This window comes from Antechinus flavipes, chromosome 3 (genome assembly GCF_016432865.1).
Source record: "Antechinus flavipes isolate AdamAnt ecotype Samford, QLD, Australia chromosome 3, AdamAnt_v2, whole genome shotgun sequence".
Classification (NCBI taxonomy): Eukaryota; Metazoa; Chordata; class Mammalia; order Dasyuromorphia; family Dasyuridae; genus Antechinus; species Antechinus flavipes.
In genome coordinates, this window is record NC_067400.1 from 220,177,193 (window position 1) to 220,203,018 (window position 25,826).

Consider the following 25,826-nt stretch of genomic DNA (forward strand, 5'->3'; position numbering starts at 1 on the left):
GTAAAAGGTTGGAGCAAAATCTACTATGCTTCAGGTGAAGTCAAAAAAGCAGGGGTAGCCATCCTGATCTCAGATCAAGCTAAAGCAAAAATTGACCTAATTAAAAGATATAAGGAAGGACACTATATCTTGCTAAAGGGTAGCATGGATAATGAAGCACTATCTATATTAAACATATATGCACCAAGTCGGGTAGCATCTAAATTCTTAAAAGAGAAACTAAGAGAGCTGCAGGAAGAAATAGACAGTAAAACTATAATAGTGGGAGATCTCAACCTTGCACTCTCAGAATTAGATAAATCAAACCACAAAATAAATAAGAAAGAAGTCAAAGAGGTAAATAGAATACTAGAAAAGTTAGATATGATAGATCTCTGGAGAAAATGTAATGGAGACAGAAAGGAATACACTTTCTTTTCAGCAGTTCATGGAACCTATACAAAAATTGACCATATATTAGGACATAAAAACCTCAAACTCAAATGTAGTAAGGCAGAAATAGTAAATGCATCCTTTTCAGACCACGATGCAATGAAAATTACATTCAACAAAAAAGCAGGGGGAAGTAGACCAAAAAATAATTGGAAACTAAATAATCTCATACTAAAGAATGATTGGGTGAAACAGCAAATCATAGACATAATTAATAACTTCACCCAAGAAAACGATAATAATGAGACATCATACCAAAATGTATGGGATGCAGCCAAAGCGGTAATAAGGGGAAATTTCATATCTCTAGAGGCCTATTTGTATAAAATAGATAAAGAGAAGATCAATGAATTGGGTTTGCAATTAAAAATGCTAGAAAAGGAACAAATTAAAAACCCCCAGTCAAACACTAAACTTGAAATTCTAAAAATAAAAGGTGAGATCAATAAAATTGAAAGTAAAAAAACTATTGAATTGATTAATAAAACTAAGAGTTGGTTCTATGAAAAAACCAACAAAATAGACAAACCCTTAGTAAATCTGATTAAAAAAAGGAAAGAGGAAAATCAAATTGTTAGTCTTAAAAATGAAAAGGGAGAACTCGCCACTAACGAAGAGGAAATTAGAGCAATAATTAGGAGTTACTTTGCCCAACTTTATGCCAATAAATTCGACAACTTAAATTAAATAGAAAAATACCTCCAAAAATATAGCTTGCCCAAACTAACAGAGGAAGAAGTAAATATCCTAAACAGTCCCATCTCAGAAAAAGAAATAGAACAAACTATCAATCAACTCCCTAAGAAAAAATCCCCAGGACCAGATGGATTTACATGTGAATTCTACCAAACATTTAAAGAACAATTAACTCCAATGTTATATAAACTATTTGAAAAAATAGGGATTGAAGGAGTCCTACCAAACTCCTTTTATGACACAGACATGGTACTGATACCAAAACCAGGTAGGCTGAAAACAGAGAAAGAAAATTATAGACCAATCTCCCTAATGAATATTGATGCTAAAATCTTAAATAAAATATTAGCAAAAAGATTACAGAAAATCGTCATTAGGATAATACACTATGACCAATTAGGATTTATACCAGGAATGCAGGGCTGGTTCAATATTAGGAAAACTATTAGCATAATTGACTATATCAATAACCAAACAAACAAAAACCATATGATCATCTCAATAGATGCAGAAAAAGCATTTGATAAAATCCAACATCCATTCCTAATAAAAACACTTGAGAGCATAGGAATAAATGGACTTTTCCTTAAAATAGTCAGGAGCATATATTTAAAACCATCAGTAAGCATCATATGCAATGGGGAAAAACTGGAACCTTTCCCAGTAAGATCTGGAGTGAAGCAAGGTTGCCCACTATCACCATTATTATTTAATATCGTATTAGAAACACTAGCCTCGGCAATAAGAGTCGAGAAAGAAATTAAAGGAATTAGAGTAGGCAATGAGGAAACCAAACTATCACTCTTTGCAGATGATATGATGGTATACCTAGAGAACCCCAGAGATTCTACTAAAAAGCTATTGGAAATAATTCATAATTTTAGCAAAGTAGCTGGCTACAAAATAAATCCCCATAAATCCTCAGCATTTTTATACATCACCAACAAAACCCAACAGCAAGAGATACAAAGAGAAATTCCATTCAGAATAACTGTTGATACCATAAAATATTTGGGAATCTATCTACCAAAGGAAAGTCAGGAATTATATGAGCAAAATTATAAAAAAGTCTCCACACAAATAAAGTCAGACTTAAATAATTGGAAAAACATTAAGTGCTCTTGGATAGGCCGAGCGAACATAATAAAGATGACAATACTCCCTAAACTAATCTATTTATTTAGTGCTATACCAATCAGACTTCCAAGAAAATATTTTATTGATCTAGAAAAAATAACAACAAAATTCATATGGAACAATAAAAAGTCGAGAATCTCAAGGGAATTAATGAAAAAAAAAATCAAATGAAGGTGGCCTAGCTGTACCTGATCTAAAATTATATTATAAAGCAGCAGTCACCAAAACCATTTGGTATTGGCTAAGAAATAGATTAGTGGATCAGTGGAAAAGGCTAGGTTCACAAGACAGAATAGTCAATTATAGCAATTTAGTGTTTGTCAAACCCAAAGCCCCTAACTTCTGGGAAAAGAATTCATTATTTGATAAAAACTGCTGGGATAATTGGAAATTAGTATGGCAGAAATTAGGCATGGACCCACACTTAACACCATATACCAAGATAAGATCAAAATGGGTCTATGACCTAGGCATAAAGAACGAGATTATAAATAAATTAGAGGAACTTAGAATAGTTTATCTCTCAGACTTGTGGAGGAGAAAGAAATTTGTGACCAAAGATGAACTAGAGACCATTACTGATCACAAAATAGAAAATTTCGATTACATCAAATTAAAAAGCCTTTGTACAAATAAAACTAATGCAAACAAGATTAGAAGGGAAGCAACAAACTGGGAAAACATTTTCACAGTTAAAGGTCCTGATAAAGGCCTCATTTCCAAAATATATAGAGAACTGACTCAAATTTATAAGAAATCAAGCCATTCTCCAATTGATAAATGGTCAAAGGATATGAACAGACAATTTTCAGAGGATGAAATTGAAACTATTACCACTCATATGAAAGAGTGTTCCAAATCATTATTGATCAGAGAAATGCAAATTAAGACAACTCTGAGATACCACTACACACCTGTCAGATTGGCTAAGATGACAGGAAAAAATAATGATGAATGTTGGAGGGGATGCGGGAAAACTGGGACACTATTGCATTGTTGGTGGAGTTGTGAACGAATCCAACCATTCTGGAGAGCAATCTGGAATTATGCCTAAAAAGTTAACAAAATGTGCATAACTTTTGATCCAGCAGTGCTACTACCCCAAAGAGATACTAAAGAAAGGAATGAGACCTGTATGAGCCAAAATGTTTGTAGCAGTCCTGTTTGTAGTGGCTAGAAACTGGAAAATGAATGGATGCCCATCAATTGGAGAATGGCTGGGTAAATTATGGTATATGAATGTTATGGAATATTATTGTTCTGTAAGAAATGACCAGCAGGATGAATACAGAGAGGACTGGCGAGACTTACATGAACTGATGCTAAGTGAAATGAGCAGAACCAGGAGATCATTATACACTTCGACAACGATATTGTATGAAGACATATTTTGATGGAAGGGGATTTCTTTGACAAAGAGATCTGAGTTTCAATTGATAAATGACGGACAAAAGCAGCTACACCCAAAGAAAGAACACTGGGAAACGAATGTGAACTATCTGCATTTTTGTTTTTCTTCCCGGGTTAATGTATACCTTCTGAATCCAATTCTCCCTATGCAACAAGAGAACTGTTCGGTTCTGCAAACATATATCGTATCTAGGATATACTGCAACATATCCAACATATAAAGGACTGCTTGCCATCTAGGGGAGGGGGTGGAGGGAGGGAGGGAAAAAAAATTGGAACAGAAACGAGTGTCAATATAAAGTAATTATTAAATAAAAATTAAAAAAAAATAATCAGTAGCATCTATTTAAAACCATCAGTAAGCATCTTATGTAATAGGGACAAACTGTAAACTGCAACCATTCCCAGTAAGATCAGGAGTGAAACAAGGTTGCCCACTATCACCGTCATTATTTAATATTGTATTAGAAATGCTAACTTCGGCAATAAGTGTTGACAAAGAGATTAAAGGAATAAGAATAGGTAATGAGTAAACCAAGTTATCACACTTTGCTGTTGATATGATGGTATACTTAGAGAACCCCAGAGATTCTACTAAAAAGTTATTAGAAACAATCCACATCTTTAGCAAAGTTGCAGGATACAAAATAAACTCACATAAGTCATCAGCATTCTTATATATCAGTAAAAAAAAAAAAAAAAAAAAAAAAAAAAAAAACCAATTAGAGTTACAAAGAGAAATTCCATTTAAAGTAACTAATGGTTGTATAATATATTTAGAAATCTATCTGCCAAGGGAAAATCAGAAACTTTATGAGCAAAATTGAAAAACACTTTCCTCACAAATTAAGTCTGTTCTAACCAATTGTAAAAATATTAAATGCTCTTGGATTTGGCAAGCAAATATAATAAAGATGACAATACTTCCTAAAGTAATCTATTTATTTAGTGCTATATCAATCATACTCCCAAAAAACTATTTTGATGACTTAGAAAAAATAACAACAAAGTTCATATGGAAAAAAAAAAGGTCAAGAATTTCAAGGGAATTATTGAATAAAAAATCAAATGAATGTGACCTAGCTGTACCAGATCTAAAATTATATTATAAAGCAGTGGTTACTAAAACCATCTGGTATTGGCTAAGAAATAGACTAGTTGATCAATGGAATAGGTTAGGTTCAAAGGACAAAACATCCAATAACTTTAATAATCTAGTATTTGACAAACCGAAAGACCTCAGTTTTGGGGATAAGAATGCATTATTTGACAAAAATTGCTGGGAAAATTGGAAATTAGTATGGCAGAAACTAGGCATTGATCCACACTTAACACTGTACACCAAGATAACACTGTACACCAAAATTGTACACAAGCCATTATAAGAAAGTGGGTTGATTTAATGCTGCCACTCGTTATGTGTTGTGATCTAGTTCAGATGGATCTGAATCTGTTCTTGTTCTTCTCAAAACACAGCCGGTTTGGCTTAGAGCCCTCCAAATATCTCCAAATCCAAAAGTTCTGGTCCTTCAGCCTCTGCCTCCGTTTTCTTCTGCCTCCAACCAGCACAGAGATGGAATGAATCTCTTGTTTCCTTCACTTGGGACTCGGCTAGCTTTCTGGTGAGTCTTTCAGACCAGCTTGGTCTCAGTGGGGGAAGTGCAGGAGCCCAGCCACCAACTCCTCTCCAATGCACCTGAACTCTCTTCTGCGACCAACCAGCCAAGTGGAAAATATATTCTGGAATAGATCTCTCATCACTGGTTTTATATCTGACTCTTCTGAGAGAATGGGATTATGGGTTTTCTCCCATAGTTCATGACCTAGCCATAAAGAATGAGGTTATAAATAAATTGGAAGAAATAGGACAGTTTACCTCTCAAACATGTGGAAGAAGAAGGAATTTATGACCAAAGAAGAACTAGAGATCACTATTGACCACAAAATAGAAAATTTTGATTATATCAAATTGAAATTTTTTTGTCGAAACAAAACAAATGCAGACACGATTAGAAGGGAAACAATAAACTGGGAAAACATTTTTACAGTCAAAGGTTATGATGAAGGGCTCATTTCCAAAACATATAGAGAATTGACTCTAATTTATAAGAGATCAAGCCATTCTCCAATTGATAAATGGTCAAAGGATATGAACAGAGAATTCTCAGAGAAAGAAATTAAAACTATTTATAGCCATATGCAAATATGCTCCAAATCATTATTAATCAGATAAATGCAAATTAAAACAACTTTGATATACCACTACACACCTGTCAGATTTGCTAGAATGACAGGGAAAGATAATGCAGAATGTTGGAAGGGATGTGGGAAAACAGGGAAACTGATACATTGTTGGTGGAATTGTGAACACATCCAGCCATTCTGAAGAGCAATTGGGAACTATGCTCAAAAAGTTATCAAACTGTGCATACCCTTTGATCCAGCAGTGTTTCTACTGGGCTTATACCCCAAAGAGATACTAAAGAAGGGAAAGGGACCTGTATGTGCCAAAATGTTTGTGGTAGCCCTGTTTGTAGTGGCTAGAAGCTGAAAAATGAATGTATGCCCATCAATTGGAGAATGGTCGAGTAAATTGTGGTATATGAACATTATGGAATATTATAGTTCTTTTAGAAATGACTAGCAGGATGAATACAGAGAGGACTGGCGAGACTTATATGAACTGATGCTAAGTGAAATGAGCAGAACCAGGAGATTATTATATACTTCAACAACAATACTGTATGAGGATGTATCCTGATGGAAGTGGATTTCTTCGACAAAGAGATCTAACTCAGTTTCAATTGATCAATGATGGACAGAAGCAGCTACACCCAAAGAAAGAATGCTGGGAAATGAATATAAACTGCTTGAGTTTTTGTTTTTTCTTCCTGAGTTATTTATACCTTCTGAATCCAATTCTCCCTGTGCAACAAGAGAACTGTTCAGTTCTGCACACATATATTGTATCTAGGATATACTGTAACCTATTTAATATGTATAGGACTGTTTGCCATCTGGGGGAGGGGGTGAAGGGAGGGAGGGGAAAAATCAGAACAGAAGTGAGTGCAAGGGATAATGTTGTAAAAAATTACCATTGCATGGGTTCTGTCAATAAAAAGTTATTTAAAAAAATGAGTGAGGGAGACAAAGTACAATGTTTTATGTTATGCTTTATAAAAATATATTTTGGGGGGATTTAAGCAAAATAATTTATTGAGGGTCATGATAATGTAGCACTCAAATGTTTCTTTGCTCTTGGTTAGCTAACATTGGGTCATAGGAGTGTCTGTATGTATCATTCTCAAGAATTATTGGTTTTATGGGATCAATTGGAAGCATTAATGAAGTTAGAATTTGGGGAAAAGGGGGCTTCCTTCTTTGTTGGTTTCAAGAATGAAAGTATATATATATATGTAAGCATACAAGATAGTAACCGATTATAACTTATCTTCCCGATATAAAAATGATTCTCTGAAAATGAGAATGCAAAGCCTTGCAATAGTACTTTTGATATATAAACGCTCTCTCTGTCTGTCTCTCTGTATTTCTCTCTCTGTGTCTCACTGTTTCTCTCTGTTTCGCTTTCTCTCATATCTTTTGTCCATCTAAGATATATGAATCTACATGAATCTGTCTAGTTGTTGCTTTCAAGAAACATGAGGAAATATTTGTATTGTTTCCTCTGCTCACTTATCTCCAAAGGAGATCTATTCCTGCTAAGATGAGAACAGAAGATTCAGACTACAAGACAGAGCATTCTTTTCTACTAAGAAAGATTATTAGTCTAGAATTTTATTGATCTGGCTTTTCCCATAAATAATTAATTCAGTGAAAATATGTAAAGATTTAACCTCAGTTCATGATCACTTTCTTTTTAGAGGTGAAGAGTACTTCAAGCTAAACATCTAATTCTTCTTCTTTTTTTAAATAATGGAGTTATTTTTTTTATTATAGCTTTTTATTTACAAGTTATATTCATGGGTAATTTTAAAGCATTGACAATTGCCAAACCTTTTGTTTCAATTTTTCCCCTCCTTCCCCTATCCCCTCCCCCAATGGCTGGTTGACCAATACATGTCAAGTATGTTAAAGTATAAATTAAATACAATATAAGAATACATGTCCTAACAGTTATTTTGCTGTACAAATAGAATCAGAGTTTGAAATAGTGTACTATTAGCCTGTGAAGGAAATCAAAAATGCAGGTGGACAAAAATAGAGGGATTGGGAATTCTATGCAATGGTTCATAGTCATCTCCCAGAGTTCTTTGGCTGGGTGTAGCTGGTTCAATTCATTATTGCTCTATTGGAACTGATTTGGTTTATCTCATTGTTGAAAAGGGCCACATCCATCAGAATTGATCATCATATAGTATTGTTGTTGAAGTATATAATGATCTTCAGGTCCTGCTTGTTTCACTCAGCATCAGTTCATGTAAGTCTCTCCAGGCCTTTCTGAAATCATCCTGGTGGTCATTTCTTACTGAACAATAATATTCCATAATATTCATATATCACAATTTATTCAGCCATTCCCCAATTGATGGGCATCCACTCAGTTTCCAGTTTCTGGCCACTACAAAGAGGGCTGCCACAAACATTCGTGCCCATACAGGCCCCTTTCCCTTTTTTAAGATTTCTTTCGGATATAAGTCCAGTAGAAACATTGCTGGGTCAAAGGGTATGCACAGTTTGATAGCTATTTGAGCATAGTTCCAAATTGCTCTCCAGAATGGCTGGATGTATTCACAATTCCACCAACAATGTATTAGTATCCTGTTTTCCCACATCTCCTCCAACATTGCTCATTATCTTTCCCTGTCATTCTAGCCAATTTGACAGTTGTGTAGTGGTATCTCAGATTTGTCTTAATTTCCATTTTTCTGATTTACACATCTGATTCTTGATTCCATTGCCAAATAAAATAAGTTACATGAATATCACACATAGTGAATAGTAAATAAGCCCATTTAATCAAACTGAGCAAATAGGAATCAGAAAAATTATACAGATGATAATACCCCAGGCCGTATATATGGTGAATGTGCTCTTCTATTAGGAATGAGATGTCGACTCAGTTCAGTTTGAGGAGAGAGAGAGAAAAAGAGAGACAGAGAGAGCAAGACATGCAGAGAGAAAGAAATACAGGGAGAAAGAGAGACAGAGAGACAGATACAGAAAGACCAAGAGAAACAAACAGAGACAGAGACAGCGAGACACAGAGGCAGTCACAGAAACAGCAGAGAGAACATGAGAAAGAAAGAGTGAAAGAGACAGAGTCAGAGACACAGAAAGACAGAAAGATACAAAGAGAAAGACAGAGAGACATAAAGTTATAGACACAGACAAAAACACACACACACAGACAAAGCAACAGATACACAGAGAGACAGGGACAATAAGACAGAAAGAAACAGAGGCACACAGAAAGAACAGAAACAGAGAGACACACTCATGGAGACATAAACAAAGAAATAAGCAGAGACACACAGAGAGAGATAGCAATCAAAACAGAGAGCGAATGTCTGAGTAAATTGTGGTATATGAAAGAATGGAATATTATTGTTCTATAAAAAATGAAGAACAAGCTGATTTAGAAAGGACTGGAACGTTTTATGTGAATTAATGCTGAGTAAAACAAGCAGAACCAGAAATACATTGTACATAGTAACAGCAATATTGTGTAGTGATCAACTATGAAAGACTTGGTTTTTCTCAGTAGTTCACTGATCCAAGGCAATCTCAATAAACTTTGGATAGAAAACCTCATCTTACATCCAGTAAGAGAACAATGGAGATTGAATGTAAGTCAATACATGCTATGTTGACCTCTTTTTTCTGTTTTTTTTTTCTTTTGCTCTCTCATGATTTTCTACTTTTGTTCTGATTTTTCTCTCCCAACATGAATCACAAAGAAATGTTAATAAAAAGCTAATATACATGTATAAGCAGAGGAAAAAATAAAGCACTTAATAAAAAATAAAAATAAAAACTAAATTTTAAAAAGAGAGGGCAGAAAGGCATAGAGAAAAAATAGACACATCCACAGAGAGAGACAGACAGAGACAAAGGGATATACACAGTGAAAGAGACAGAAACAGAAAGAGAGAACCATAGAAAGCATGCTCATGAGAGAGACAGACACAAAGGCTGTTATTATTTGTACCTCCTTTACAAAGAGGACCCTGACATATGAGAGGTGATGCTATTGCATGTAAGTGAATTGAATTCAAGTGAGGGAGGGCTATGCACAGGTCACTTGCTTCACTTTTCCCTCCAGAATCATGTTGGTCCACTGGCAAGATATAAATCAAGATGACTAGAGATGACCTTGAATGAAATGTGAGACCTTGGCCTTTTTAAATTAAGATGTTCTAGGTCTCAGTTCAAATGAAGCTGCACCAATTCAATGGTTAAATCTAGGTAGCAGCTGAGGCAAAAAATCTCTTTCACACAGTCCAAAAACAAAATAAAGCAAAAACACAATCTAAACAAATATATCTGTGAGGAAAACACAGAGCAGTGTTTTCCTCTCTCTTCAGAAACCTCTCCCTGAAGAAAATTTTCTGGAATTTTGAAGCCAAAAGTCCAAAATTTCTCCTATCTCAGATACTTCCTAAGTGTATTCTTCATGCAAACATGGAGTAATGCTATTTCAATGATATGTAAATATATTTTGGCCTCCTGGCTAAGTAATGTAATTCAGTTTCTGTGAGAAGAGAGCAATGAAAAAAAAAAAAAAAAACTCTGAAACTCAAAGATCCTAATAAAGGGGAAAAAAAACTTAATTACATACAATTATCACACATATACATATACATATACACATGCATATATATGTATGTATGTATGCACACATGTATTCTGTACCATGGAGTTTCACATCATTTAAATACATTATAGTGAAGACAGATGATTCTTGCATTTAAAAATTTGTCAGAAAAAATTACCTTTATTCATATAATAAGAATATTAAGAACCACATACTAAAATTTGCTTCATGAATCATAGTAATCATTGTTCAGTAAAACTCGCAGCACTGGACAGGAAGTGCTCCCCTCTAAACAGAAAGCTGAGCTAAGCAACAACAGAAAGCTAGTTGAAGCCCTAGGCAAGGAGACAAGACTGAAGGAAATAATAAAGGATTTGGACTTTAATACCTGACTGTTCTTGTGGTGATTACTGAACTGAAACAAAGGCTGCTCCAAGACCTCCAGAAAACTCACCAAGAACACTACATGTATGTATGTATATATAGCTATAAATAACAAAATTGTCATTTCTATATAAAGTAATATTTTCCTTTTTTAGGATCTTTGTACATTTTTTCAATTCAACTTAATTGAAAAATAAATAAAATGTCCCCTAGGAAAACTTGACAAAGGGAGATTTCTCATGTATTATTTAGACAATTGACACATATCCTGTCTGACTTAAATTATTTAATTCTAGATTCAAATGTTGTAGTTTCATCTATTTTTTCTATTTCAGTTACAAATACTATACCTGCTACATTACAAATACTCTTCACTGACAATAATTTGCTAATTTATCTTTCTACAAATAACAATAGTTCCTTGTGGTAGGTCACAAATTCTCTACCAACTCATGGCTTCCCTGTTTTCTTTCAAACTCCATATTCTATTTTAAAAATAGTATATTGTTTGTAGTTGGGTATGCATGCCTGTCCATATGTATTTTAGTCCTCTTTATTTTTTCCAAATCTCAAAGAATTTGGTTCTTACTGAAAGCCTAGGATTAGAAAATCTCAAAATTTTCTAGCATTTACCTGGTTTTTGCTATAATAATAAAAGATCCTTTGATGTGAAAATTCAAATGCTGTTTAATCAACCTCCTTAGGAAAAGAAACCAAGATAGAGAGGCATTGCTGGAAAAATTATAGGAGGGCAGAGAGCAAAAACCAGCTTCCCTGTCTCCCTAATTCCCCTTTATTCCATTTCATTCTCCTACTCTCACTCCAAATATTTTCCATCTCCAGAGGTGGAGCTCTGAAAATAAATGAAGGACTTTATTCACTAACAGTAATTTCCACATTCTAGTCACAAAGAGTAGCTACAGGGAGCTAATTAAAAATATATACAATGCATTAAGACTGAGCCTAATTATTGCAGATACATACATGGAAGTTAAACTAAAATATCTGGAAGGAATTTTTAGTTAAAATATAAGAGAGTGGCATTTAATGTGAACAATTGACTTAAAGAAATCTATCTCATTTTTTGTAGATTTTATTTGAGGACAATAAATTTCCTAATAGGACAATTCTTTTTCATGGATAGTCCTTGGTTGCCTTTCCTGAGAGGTCCTTCTATTTTAGATTCTAGAGGATGAAGTGATCCTATTGATCTGAAAATCCAACACTGTAATTCATGAACCACTGCCCATTAACTTGCCTACTAACAATAAGGCATGAGCCATAATTAGCTCTTATCAATGGTATTTGTTAAAATAAAACAATAAAAACATTACCAATAAAACACCCTCCTTGTCCCACTAAATACCATGTCTGAAGAAAGAGTGGCATACATTTAATAACATCCATTGCTGAATCAGAAGTTTAATAAATTCTAATTTTCAAAATCAAGTTTGACTAATATTGCTATGAATGGCTTCTGAGATAACAGAAATAGAGACCAAAGTGATGATTCAAAATTGTTAGCAATATTGTGGCTGTGTTATGGTATTTCTTTAGTTAATAATTTTGCATTTTGAGTTTATAATATTCTTTGATAATAAAATCAATCAGAAAAGATTGGGCTTTTCTTCTTATTTTATTTTAGAGAATAGAAAGAGTTACAGAGAGATTAAAAACTCCATGTCAGGCACTATGAAAGACAGAAATATAAAGACAAACAGAAAAAGTGAGAAACAAGACATATATCTAAATATCTATCTATATGTATGTATGTGTATATATATATATATATACACAAGCACACACATATTGTGATATGAGTATGTTTATGTGGAGAGAGAGAAAGAGATAGGGAGAAAGAGAGAGAGAGAGAGAGAGAGAGAGAGAGAGAGAGAGAGAGAGAGAAAGAGAGAGAGCAAAAGAGGTGAGGGAGAGAGGGATTAAAATGATAAAGATATTATATCTGTTGACATGGGTTCTGTAATTCTTATACCAACCTTTCAGAGTTATACGATTACCACCAAAAAGGCTTCTGAAGCTTGTAATGACTTGCATATTAGTGATAATTTGCAAGTAAATCTCTGAATTTGGAGATGACTGTAGCTGCCAGAAACTACAGAACCACCATTGACCAGCTTAAGGACAACTTTAGAGCAAAGGCTCCAGAATTGACACTTTTCTGAGGACATCCTAAATATTCTACTCACTGCCTTATTTTGTCTATAGATATCTTCTCAACCCCTGTGATCCCACTCCAAAACCTTTAGAAACTGTATTAGCTGATATTTTTTCACTTTTCCATGAGTAAGTCAGATCTCTCTCTCTCTCTTTTCTCTCTCTCTCTCTCTCTCTCTCTCTCTCTCTCTCTCTCTCTCTCTCCCCCCTCTCCCTCTCTCTCTCTCTTTCTCCTTCACTTTTGTAAACTCTACTCAGATAATAAGCATTGTTTTTTGTTTTGTTTGTTTTTATGATCTGTGGCCAAACTTTGTTTCATTTCAGGTCCCCAAAGCATTGACATTTCTTGTTTGCTTGTTTGTTTTTTTTCTTTCTTTCTTTCTTTCTTTCTTTCTTTCTTTCTTTCTTTCTTTCTTTCTTTCTATCTAAATCAATATTCATGAATATGCAAATACATATATACATGTATGTATATATATATGTATGTATGTATATATATATATATATACACATAAAGGAAGAGAGAAAAGAGATTTTATATAACACAAAAATGAATGAACAAATTTTCTAAGCTACAAAAAACAGTTTGTTCTCCTTTATTCATTTTAAGACTATAGGACTGTTTCATCACTTCGGTTTTCAATACTGTGGGAGATATGAACAAGTGTTTAATCTCCTTAGACAATATTTTCTAAAAACAATCACATCTATTTTTTTTCTTTTTTTAAGGTAGATCTTATGACTTTCACTCATGTTGCATTGGGGGATGACATTGGATTTTATTCTGTGTATTATACTCTGAAAAAATTACAAAGCATGAAACAACCATGTATACATTAATGCATATATATTCAAGAATGTCTTACATATCCCTATGTACAATACACATATCTATACATAAAATGCCATATCCCCTTGTACATATATGTATTTGTGTGTATTTACGTATATATGTGTGTGTATATGTATGTGTGTACACACAGGCGCACAAGAAGCTTCCATATTTCCATTTTGAATATGTGTGTATGTATACATCCACACAGATGTGTGCTCACACATATATACACACATGTCTAAATGTGTGTATGCACATGTGCATTTAGTTATGTGTGTGTAGTTATGTAGAATATTTTCATATAAGTCGTCTTGTGAAATAAAACATAGAAAAATACACTCAAAAATTAAATAAAAACGTATGTCTCAATTTGTTTTCAAATGTCATTACTTCTTTTTTTTTTCCCCTGGGGATGAATAGTATTTTCCATTATAAGTCTTTCAGTGTTGTTCTTGATCATTGATAAGTAAGAATAGCTAAGTCATTCACAGCTGATCATCTTACAATATCGCTGTCATTTTGTATCATATTATGATTCTGCTCATTTTACTTTTTAATCAGTTTATATAAATTTTCCATGTTTTTTTTTCCTGAAATTGTCTTGCTCATCATTTCTTATAGCTCCATAGGATTCCATCAGTTATATATCACAACCAGATGAGCCATTCCTAAATTGATAATCATCTCTTCAATTTCCAACTTTTGCCCACCAAAAAAAGACCTGCTATCAGTATTTTCATACATTTAAGTCCATTCCTTTTTTAAAATTCTTTTTTGAGATATAGACCTAGCAATGATATTAGTAGATCAAAGGAAATGCTTGGTTACATAGCCTTTTAGGCATCGCTTCAAATTGCTCAACAACAGAAGTAGGGGAAGTTTGTTTGTTTGTTTGTTTTCTTCAAAGAACAACTTAGATATTTATAACATTTTGGGGCCATACAAAATTATCAACCTATAGAACTCAAGAAGAGGGAGGTTGTTGTTCTTATATCTCATCTCGTCATCCAGTTCATCATCACCTGCAATTGCCTTAGCAAATAATTTTATGGACCTTATATAGCCACAGACTAGGTGTTCCCTGCCCCTACTCAACAGAATGATATAACTAATTTTATATAGAGATACTTTATAAAATATTATAACAAAGTATGCAGAAATGCTTCTGTATTTCCATTTTATAAAAATGCTAAATTTTGTTTATGTTTAAGTAAAGTAACTGTTAGAAGAATTATGGGGATTGATAATTTCCATGAAGTTATACATATGACAGTTAAGTCTGAGGTATATATACATATTTTTTCAATCAAAAGTTTCCTGAATTAAAAAAAAAAAAGATGCATGATTCCCTAAACCAAATTTGCCATTTATCTTAAACTTTATCTAAAAAAAAAAAAAGAGAGAGAATTCAAGAGTTTATATCAATTGCTCTTCTATATATTGAAATGAAATTTGAATTGAATTATTTATTTATTTATTTTGGTTTCTAAGTATATCCATATCAACCACTTTACATAAATATAAGAAAGAAATCTTCATTTATTCCCTTCCCCCAACCCATCTGCCTCATCTCCTCTCCTTTCCCACAATATGCCCACTTTCCACATACACATACAAAAAAAAAGGAAAGAAAAATTAAAAAAAAAAATCTTGTTCACCAAAATCCAAAAATCCACCCCCAGTCCATCTGTTCTTTAATCCTACATTAAGGTCTTTTAAAATTGGTTAATCTAGAGCTGGGATATAGAACATACCTAATCTGTCTTTACCTCATCCCCACATTGAAATGTAAAATGGATAAAGAGCTAACTACCAATATAGGTTTACCAAATCATGAAATTTTGAATTAACCAATATATCATAATGAATCACATTAAATCAAAATAGATTGAAATAACATGATACAAATGAGAGATAGCAGTATATCATAGAAAGCCTTCTTTTTCTGAAGGCTTTCTGACATTGTGAAACTCAGTTCAGAAAGTACTAGGCTTCTTTCTTATTTCTAATGCATATTTCTTGTGTGGCCTTCAGAATGTATGTAGTCTTATATTCCAAGCTAATCTCTAAGGACATTAATTGGCGAATAATTGTTAATTGTATTCATACAGAGGGTCTCCTTATTTATGAGTTCCTTAAACCAAAGAAATCACAGATCTATATTTCAGATTGATTCTGAAATTTTAAAAAGTATGTATATTTGTATACATTTGTGAATATGTAATTATAGATACATCTGGATCTTTTGTTGTTCAGGCATCCACTTGTCTTCCTGACCCTGTTTTCGCTGTTCTTAGCAAAGATGTTGGAGTGATCTTCCATTTTCTTCTCCAGTAGATTAAGACAAACAGAGATTAAGTGATTAAGTCACCCAGGGCCACAGAGATAGTTTGTGAATATAGGTTTAACTGAGTTCTTCCAGACTCTTATGTTTTATATTTTGTTCATTGAAGCACCTAGATAACTCAGATCTAGATCAAGAACTTTCTCTTTATATCTATCTATATCTTTATAGAAAAATGTATGACAAAAGATCTATATGTGTTTGTATGTATGTGTGTATATGTATGTATTCCTCATTATTAAGTACATTTGAAATATAGATGTTCAGAGCTCAATGATTTTTTCATCTACCTAATACAATCCATATCCATTAAAAAAAAATTCTACTGCAATGCATCCAAAATGTGATTAATGGACATTGAAGAAGAAGCTGTCATTTTATGAGATACTCCAGTCCTCATGTCTGAAAGTTTAAGAGCTTTTGAAATTTTTTCTCCTGTGATCAAAACTGTGATCAAAAAAGTGGGGATCTCTCTCCCACCTTCCTTCTCTCCCTCCTTCCTTCTCTCTCTCTCTCTCTCTCTCTCTCTCTCTCTCTCTCTGTCTCATCCTCTCTGTCTCTGTCTCTGTCTTCACCTCTGTTTCTGTTGCTCTCTTTGTTACTCTACTCCCCCCTCTTTTTTTGTCTCTTTCTCTGACTCTCTCTCTCTCTCTCTCTCTCTCTCTCTCTCAATTCTATATATATATATATATGTGTGTGTGTGTGTGTGTGTGTGTGTGTGTGTGTTTGTGTGTGTGTGTGTGTGTAAATTAAATAGTGATTTAAATGGGTAGTTGAGATATTCAGTGCATAGATTGCCAACTTTGGATTCAGGAGGACCTGAATTCAAATCAAATTTTAGACACTTAAAAATTGCATGGCCCTAAACAAATAATTTAATTTAATTTGGCTCAGTTACTCATCTGTAAAATGACCTAGAGAAGGAAATAGCAAACTATTACAGTATCCTTGCCAAAAAAACAACAAGCTGAATGATGAAGAAGAGTATATACCTGAAGTGTTCCACAAAAAACAAAGGTTAGTTTACATAGTTAGCTTATTTTCTACTTTCATCTATTATTGCTCACAAATTTCTCTTCTCTAATTCTAAACACAAATCTCTTTAGCCTTTTTTTTCTCTTAGAAATATATTCCACATTCTTTTAACTACTCTCAGTGACTTCACATTCATAAAAATTTAATCATCATTCTTATTTACATGCTCTTGAATGTAAATATCCAGTCCTTGGCTTTTTCATGAATTGTAGTCCAATATGAAGAAATGTATATTTTGTATTTTGAACTGTATATGTTATAAGGATTTCACATTCAGTGTATCCGAAAGAAAAATTGTTAATATTATCTTTCCCCCAAATACTACTTGTAATTTCAAGCCACCAAACTTTGTTATCCTCAAACATTTCAGTTCCCTTTGTATTTTTAGCATTCCCAATAACATTATTATACTAAAAGCCACATGTCTTCTTGTAAAAGCCACATGTCATCTTCTTTTACCTTACCATTCATAAATCTTCAGCATAATTTTTCATTTTAAATGTATATTACTCATTTTTGTGTGTATATATATATATGTTGTCTTCTTCAGAGAACTTTCATTTTTACTTTTTAATAGGGTAATCTTTATTTGTCCTTTTAGATTTTTATTATTGAAAGTCTTTTATCCTTCCTACTCTGGTTTAACCTTTACAATTTTATTTCATAGCAGTATATTGTTATATACTATTTCTATTTGCATAGTTTGGGGGCTGCTCTCATCACTTTGAGTATGTATTGATTATGTTAAATTATATTTACCTGAAAATATTAATGCTTTCCTAATGTGTGTATGAATTACCACCTATTAGTTTTCACATTGAAATAATTTGGCTCAATAAACATGTAAAATGAATATTGTCAAAACCTTAACTTTAGTCATTGAGAATCATTACATTATTCAAGTTGTCTCTTTACCTGGCATTTAAAAGTCAAACGTGAAAATGTCATCAAATCATTAATAAAATAGTTTGGAATATAAAACAGAAAAAAAAAAGGCTTTCCTCTCTATTATCTCATGTTTATTTCAATTAAAATGGCATAGTTATCAATATATAGAAAATATAATAGGAGAAAGGGTATATCTGGGCATATTTGTCTTCATAATGAATTATATTGAACACCTTGGAGAATATGGAATGTTGGCCTCTGTGTGTGCTCCTTGCCTCATTTCTTTCCATATATCTAGTATCAACCCTTAATGAGGCTATAATGAATAGTACCTATAACTATACTTATTCATTCCATAGCAATTTCCTGTTTCTATGTGTAATGTCAGAGAGAATTTCTAAATGAGAACCTCTATGGACTCTCTAGTTTATATAATATAATATTAGGATCATAAACTTAAATAATCAGTTCAAGGACTTTGAATATAAAAAAAAATTGGCATAGGTTTAGAAAAAAAATAATTCATTTCAATGCAAGTCTTCAAAATGGCTCATTTAAAACTGAAAATTCTAGAAAGGCATATATATATATATATATATATATATATATATATGTGTATATATATATATATATATACACACACACACACACAAACAACATTGCTACTCAGATCTAAACAAAAGAAAAAAATACAATTATTATAATTGTCATATTTTATCACTAAAAATAACTATCAGATATATGTAAGTGTTGATACTTCTACTCTCTAGGAAATTTATTTTTTCAGTGTGAAAAATTTTCAAACTTTCTAACATAGATTATGTGTAGGCTCTATGATTCTGAATTGAAACTAAAGGAGATACTTTTCTATGTGATGTATATATATAGAACTTTTATCATCCTAATGTTAAGTGTTCTGCCTAGGGCAAAAAAGGAAATGATTCTTAGGGGTAATATCTGAACCTGAATCTTCCTGTTGCTAAGTCCTGTATCATTCTGCCACATTGCTTACTAAAGCAAATAGTAAATACCACAATTTGTGACTTTGGAACTTCTCACTAAAGAAGAATATAGAAAAATACTGTCATGCTCATCTCTCTAGTTTCAAAATAAAAGAAGACAATCCTAAGTGATAACTCTTGTTACTCTTGCTACCAACAGAATTAAGCACATAAGCGATATGGTTCAAACTCAATATCACAACTGCTGTTTCTCTGAAATTGCATCTTTGCATCTTGACTTCAATCATCAGGCCTTATTTATTAGAGAATTTATTTATGATGTAAAATTGGAAAGAGTAAGTTTCACTTTTGGGAATATCTATGATACCATATTCATTCAACAAGAAAAAAAAGCCATCATTTGAGAATAGGTGATAATTATGAGATAATCAATTGTTTCATTTTCTCACCTTTTCTTTCACTTGAAAAGTAAAATTGTCAGTCTGAACAATTATACCTTTCATCCTATAATTTTGCTCAACTTTTTTTGCAGCTTGAATCTTTCATATTCACCACTAGAATATCTTTCTTATTACAAAGAATGAAAGAGTCTCATCTTGTGTTAGGGAATCCAATATTGCTGAAGATTTTAAAGTTCTTTTAACAGTCTCATTGTTAACCATGCTCTTTCAGTGTCAGAAGTTTCTTAAATCTTCTCCTTTGTTTTGAGGCTTTTCTCTCTTTCTGTCTCTCTCTGATGGACAAGGCGAATATGGTCCTTTGGCACCCATTTGATTCCTTCTCCATCTGTAGAGATACAAGCAAACCCTTTTCCCCAAGCAGTTAACCGATCTGGATTTAGACCAAAAAACAAAAAACAAAAAAACAAAAACAAAAAAAAAAACTTAAGCACTGCTAAGGAATGTCTCAGCAATTACACACACACACTAAAATTGATGAAATGAATTAGAAAATTTGAGATATTTTGAAATAAAAATAAATATTTATTACTGTTACTGTAATTTTTGTAACAAATGATGTCTTTTCCTTGTAATTTGATATTTTATGCTGTATTGCTTTCAAACACTTTAATACCATTTTGAAGTTCCCATTTACCATTGTATTATCACTCTACTCATATAGATACATTAATCAAAATAATATGTTACTCCCATCACTGAGAAAAATTCCTAATTTTTTTTTAACCCTTCCCTTTTCCTCCTTTCCCATTCACCTGTAAATCCTTTTTCTTCCTGAAAGACTAGAGAAGTTATTTTCCCTTCGTTGGTAGGCTTTTACTGAGTTGTCATATCACCAATTCATAACTGTGGTGTTCTCCTCTTTTGTATAATATAATAGTTCTTCTCTCTGAGAGCAGCTTTCTTGGGAAGGTTTTTCTGGAGGCAGCCTTAGTTTCAGTTCAGAGTAATAATCACTTCAAATACAGCCAGGAATTAAAATCCAGTCCTTTATCGTGTCCTTCAAAGTCTTGAGATTTTGCCCCTAGCTCCCTCCGAATGTCTCCAGCCAGCACAAAGGTGCAATAGGGAATGAATCTGTCTCTGCCTCCAACAATGGGCTTCTGTCTGAATTTCTGTGTCTCCCAGAGTGCTCTTTGGCCCTGAGAGCTTCTGGCTTATATGCTGTACACTGAGTACACACCAATCATTATATCACTGGGAAACCATTATTTGTTGTAGGATTAAATCAATTCTAAACTAGATTTAAACATTGTCTCCTTTTCAATTCCACTTAATACTTTGTTTCAAGTTCTGGCCCATAACATCTCCTTGTAGGATTAGATCAATCATACTGAACCATGCTAAATTGCATAATTATTGTCTCTATCAATTCTAATGACTTAACACTTTATTAGGATTCCAACATCTTCCATTTTCTTTTGATTTAGAACATAAGGTGGTCATGACCTCCTTGACTTCTCAAGGAGGTGAGAACCCCAAAAGGAAGGTGATCACACCTTCCCTGACTGCTCAAAATAGAAGGGGAAAACACCATAAAAAGAAGGTGGTCACACCCTCCCTGACATCTCAGGAAGGGAGATGAAAACATCAAAGGAAATAGGAAATCAAATCAGATTCGTGGGTTTCTAAAGGGGATCACTTGAAACAGATATACATAAATCCATCAATATGGGAGGTATTACACATTATTATATAAATTACATAGGTACATAGCAATATAACACAGGCTAGTAGTAATGTAACAAATAACATGATTCAACATGAGAATTTATACATGTCCATAAGTCCTAGAAATAGTCCAAAAGGAATCTATCGTCCACTAGTTCATATTCCAAGAATCCAATAATTCCTACAAGCTTTGAAGTACTGCAATAGTCTCATCAACGATTTTTCATCTCAAGGAATCCAATGATTCCTGCTGGTTTTCAAGAACTGAAAGAGTCTCATCTTGTGTTAGGAAATCCAATGATTCCTGAAGATTTTAAAGTTCTTTTAACAGTCTCACTGTTCGCCATGCTCTTTCAGTGTCAGAAGTTTCTTAAATCTTCTCCTTTGTTTTGAGGCTTTTCTCTCTTTATGTCTCTCTCTGATGGACAAGGCGAATATGGCTCGTTGGCACCCATCTGATTCCTTCTCCATCTGTAGAGATACAAGCAAACCCTTTTCCCCAAGCAGTTAACCTAGCTGGTCCCTTCCATTCACCACTTTCTGGATCTCTTTACATCACCTGGTGATTATCTAAAGATAGTGGAGCTGCTCCCACTGGATACTGCCCTTCTGGTGGGTTATAAAACCTGTCTGCTGGAGCCAGTACATCTTTATCAAAAATTAAAAAAAAATAATAATGGTATAGAAAACTAAATTTAGAAGTTCTCTAGGGTTACCCGTGGCTCCCCCCCTCTTTTTTTTTTTTTTTTTGTTTTTGGAGGAGCATCTTAATGTCTCTGTTTCTTCTCTCTACCGATTGCTTGACCTTGAGGATTAAAGGGTATACCAGTGGTGTGTAAAATCTTATACTGTGCACAAAAGTGTTCAAAATGTCTAGAAGTATATGTAGGTCCATTATCTGTTTTTATTTCTTGTGGCACACCCATAATTGCAAATGCTTGGATGAGGAATTCAGTGACCACTTGGGCTGTCTCTTTTGCTGATGGTATTGCAAAAGTGAATCCTGTAAAGGTATCTACTACAACGTGGATAAAAGATAGACAACCAAAAGACTTAAAATGGGTCATATCCTTTTGCCAGATTCCATTGGGTTTCAAACCATGAAGGTTCTTTCCTGGAGGCAGTGTAGGAGCATGGAAAGGAAGGCAAGCTGTACAGCTTTTTACTATGCTCTAGTTTCCTCTTTTGTAATCCCAAATTGTAAATGTAAAGCTAAAGCAGCCTGATGGTATTTAGAATGGGATTCCTGGGCCTCCTGAAATAAAGGAGTACTGGCTAACATAGTTAAAAGGCTATCTGCCTTTGAATTTCCATAAAAAAAGGAAGTCTGCTATGTGAGGGGACATGCAAGATATAAATCTTACCTGGATGCTTTCTCACTTGCTCTTGAGTTGAAAAGATTGAGAAGGGAGCATCAGTTGGAAATTGAGAAGCCATGAGTTGGAGTTGAGCTAGAGGCAGAAGTTGGAAGAGCTAAAAGACAAGCTGCAAGAGCTCTTGGAACCAAGGAGGGAGATAGACCTCTAAGAAAGCTACCTGGGCCCAAGAAAAGAGACAAGACTTGGAAGGAGAAAATAAACATTTGTATTTTAACAGCTGGCTGCATTTGGAGTGATTATTACTTTGAACCGAAACTAAGTCTGCCTCCAGAAAACCTCCCCAAGAAATCTGCTCCCAGAGAACCATTATATTATACAAAAGATGAGAACACCACACATAACTACTGTCTTCCCTTTCCCTTTTTATTTGTTCTCTTATTCTATAATTTGGTGTAACAAATATAATGATTCTTCTGTTGGGGCTATCTTATGAGGATTAGTTGATGACATGTCAGGCCTATTTCTCCATTATTAATTCTATTTGATGGTCTTTTTCCCCTTTCATGATTATTACTTCAAAGATAATGAAATATGAGAAAGAAATCTTATAATCAACTCATTGCTCTCAGTTTTCCTTAGGTGTAGACTTCTTTTTACTTCTTATATTTCTATTGTTTGGGACACTTTTCAAGGAAATAATTTTTATAGTATGGATTTATTTCAGGAAATGTTCTAAATAATTCTTTCTTAAAGAATAACATTTTTTAAAATTATAATTAGGTTCATAATTGCAAAATAGGTCACTTTTGGTTATACATTGAATTACCTAGCTCTTTGAATCAGATTAGTTCATATTCTTCTTGTTTTGTTGTTGTTGTTGTTTTTATTGACCTTTGGATAATCTTTTGCTTTTTAAATTTGTTTTACTTTATATTTCCATGAAATTAGCTTGGTTGTTACTCAAAGGAATTTAATCACTATATGTCTCAGAATTTGCAGCCCAGGTTGTTATTGTGGTGGTTATGTCTATGGTTGATTTTCTCTGGAGGAAATTTATGAATTCCCTTGATACTTTTATTTTCTGTGATTCAGAGTTATGAGAAATTTTCTTGTAGTATTTTTTGTATTACGGTGTTAAGATTTTTGACATGTATTCTTGCGGGAAACCTATGAACCTAAATTTCTTTGAAAATATGTTTTTGTGTATAAATTGTACTTTATTTTAAGGAAGGGAATAATTAACTATGTAGTACAATTGAGTTATATAGAGCAAACTTAAAAATAATTAACACAAGGAAGACACTAAAATTAGTAAGAATCAACAAAACTTTCCTGTAGAAGATGTGATTTAACTCTCTCTTGAAAGAAGCTGGGGAAACTAAAATACATAGATGAAGAAGGAGAATATTTTAAATATAGAGATAGACAGTGAATATTCACTGAAATTTGACTTTATGTGCATGGGATGTAAGTGTATGCTGTTGTTAAGTCTAGAGGTAGGCAATATGTAAAGAATGCCTGTTTCAGGAAGATCTACAAGACTGAATTTTTTTTTTTTAAAGGAAGAAAGGAAAATTAAGGATAATAGACAATATGGAGCAAAATGAACCACCTAATTCAATAATAAATGTTGTATGCAAGTATCAAAAAAAAGTTTCAGAAACATAAATGCAAAATTCCTGGATAAGATCACAACATAACATAATGTGAGAAGAATCATAAATAAAATTATAGTAATAGTTACAATTAAAATAGAATCAATACATTATTTCATGATTTACCAATGGCATTATATTATTTAATACATTTATTTTTCATAGCAATTGTTTAAGATAGAGAGATATTATGATTATTATTCTCATTTTATAGATAGAGAAACTGAAGCACAGTAAGTTGAAGTCTACTGCCCAGAGTCTTAGGAATACTAAGAGCCTGAGATAGAATTCCAAATCAATACTACTTCATTCTAAGCTCTGTATCCTATTCCATATGCCACTTAATTATATTAGCAGAAGCAACAGCAGCAGTACCATCACCATCATCATTACTTTCATCTATACATTGATGATAATTTTGTACAGTACATTTCATATTAAGGAGTACTGGACTTCCTGAAAGCCATGATGAAAAAAAAATAGACATCATCTTACAGAAAATCATAAAATAAAACTGCCCTGACATTTTAGAAGCAGAAAGTAAAATAGCCACTGAAAGAATTCACCAATCAACTCATGAAAGAGATCCCAAAATTAAATCCCCAAGAAATATTGTGGTAAAATTTCAGAACTGTCACAACAAGGAAAAGATATTGCCAGAAAGAAAAATTTTAAATACTGAGGCACCATGATTAGGATTGCCCAGGATTTAGCAGCTTCCACCTTAAATGATCAAAGGACCTGGAATCTGATATTCCAACAGGCAAAAGAACTTGGATTGCAGCTAAGAATAAGCAATCCAGATAAAATGAGCATTATCTTTTAGGAAAGAAGATGAACATTCAATGGTATAAGTGATTTTCACCTATTTCTTTGTTTTTAATTTATTTTTTATTATAGCTTTTTATTTATAAATTAGATGCATAGGTAATTTTTCAGCATTGATTCTTGAAAAACTTTCTGTTCTAACATTTCCCCTTCTTCCCCCCACCCTTTCCTTAGATGGCAGGTAGACCAATACATGCTAAATATGTTAAAATATACGTTAATATAATATATGTATACATGTCCATACAGTTATTTTGCTGAACAAGAAGAATCAGACTTTGAAATAAGATAAAAATTAAAATGAGAAGGAAATAAAAAATGCAAGCAGATAAAAACAGAGGGAGTGGAAATGATATGTTTTGGTTCATACTCATTTCCCATAGTTCTTTCCCTGAGGGTAGCTGGTTCTGTTCATTTTTGAACAAATTCATCTCATTGTTGAAGAGAGCCACATGCATCAGCATGGATCATCATATAGTATTGTTATTGAAATATATAATGATCTCCTGATCCTGCTCATTTCACTCACCATAAGTTCATGTAAGTTTCTCCAGGCCTTTCTGAAATCATCCTTGTGATGACCACGTATTTAAAATCAGCCAGAGTCAGGAATTCAGGTTAAGGGAAAAATCTTTAATCTTTATTCTCAGTAGAGGTGAGGAGGGATTGTGATAGCAAAATGGGCAAGAAGGATTGCAATAACAATATGGGCAGCTGCAACAGGAAGCCAGCTAGCAGAGGGAGAGTGGAGATGAAGGGCCATAGCAATAGCAATGCGAGTAGCTGTGTCAAGACGCCAGCTAGCAGTCTCTCCTTCCGCTT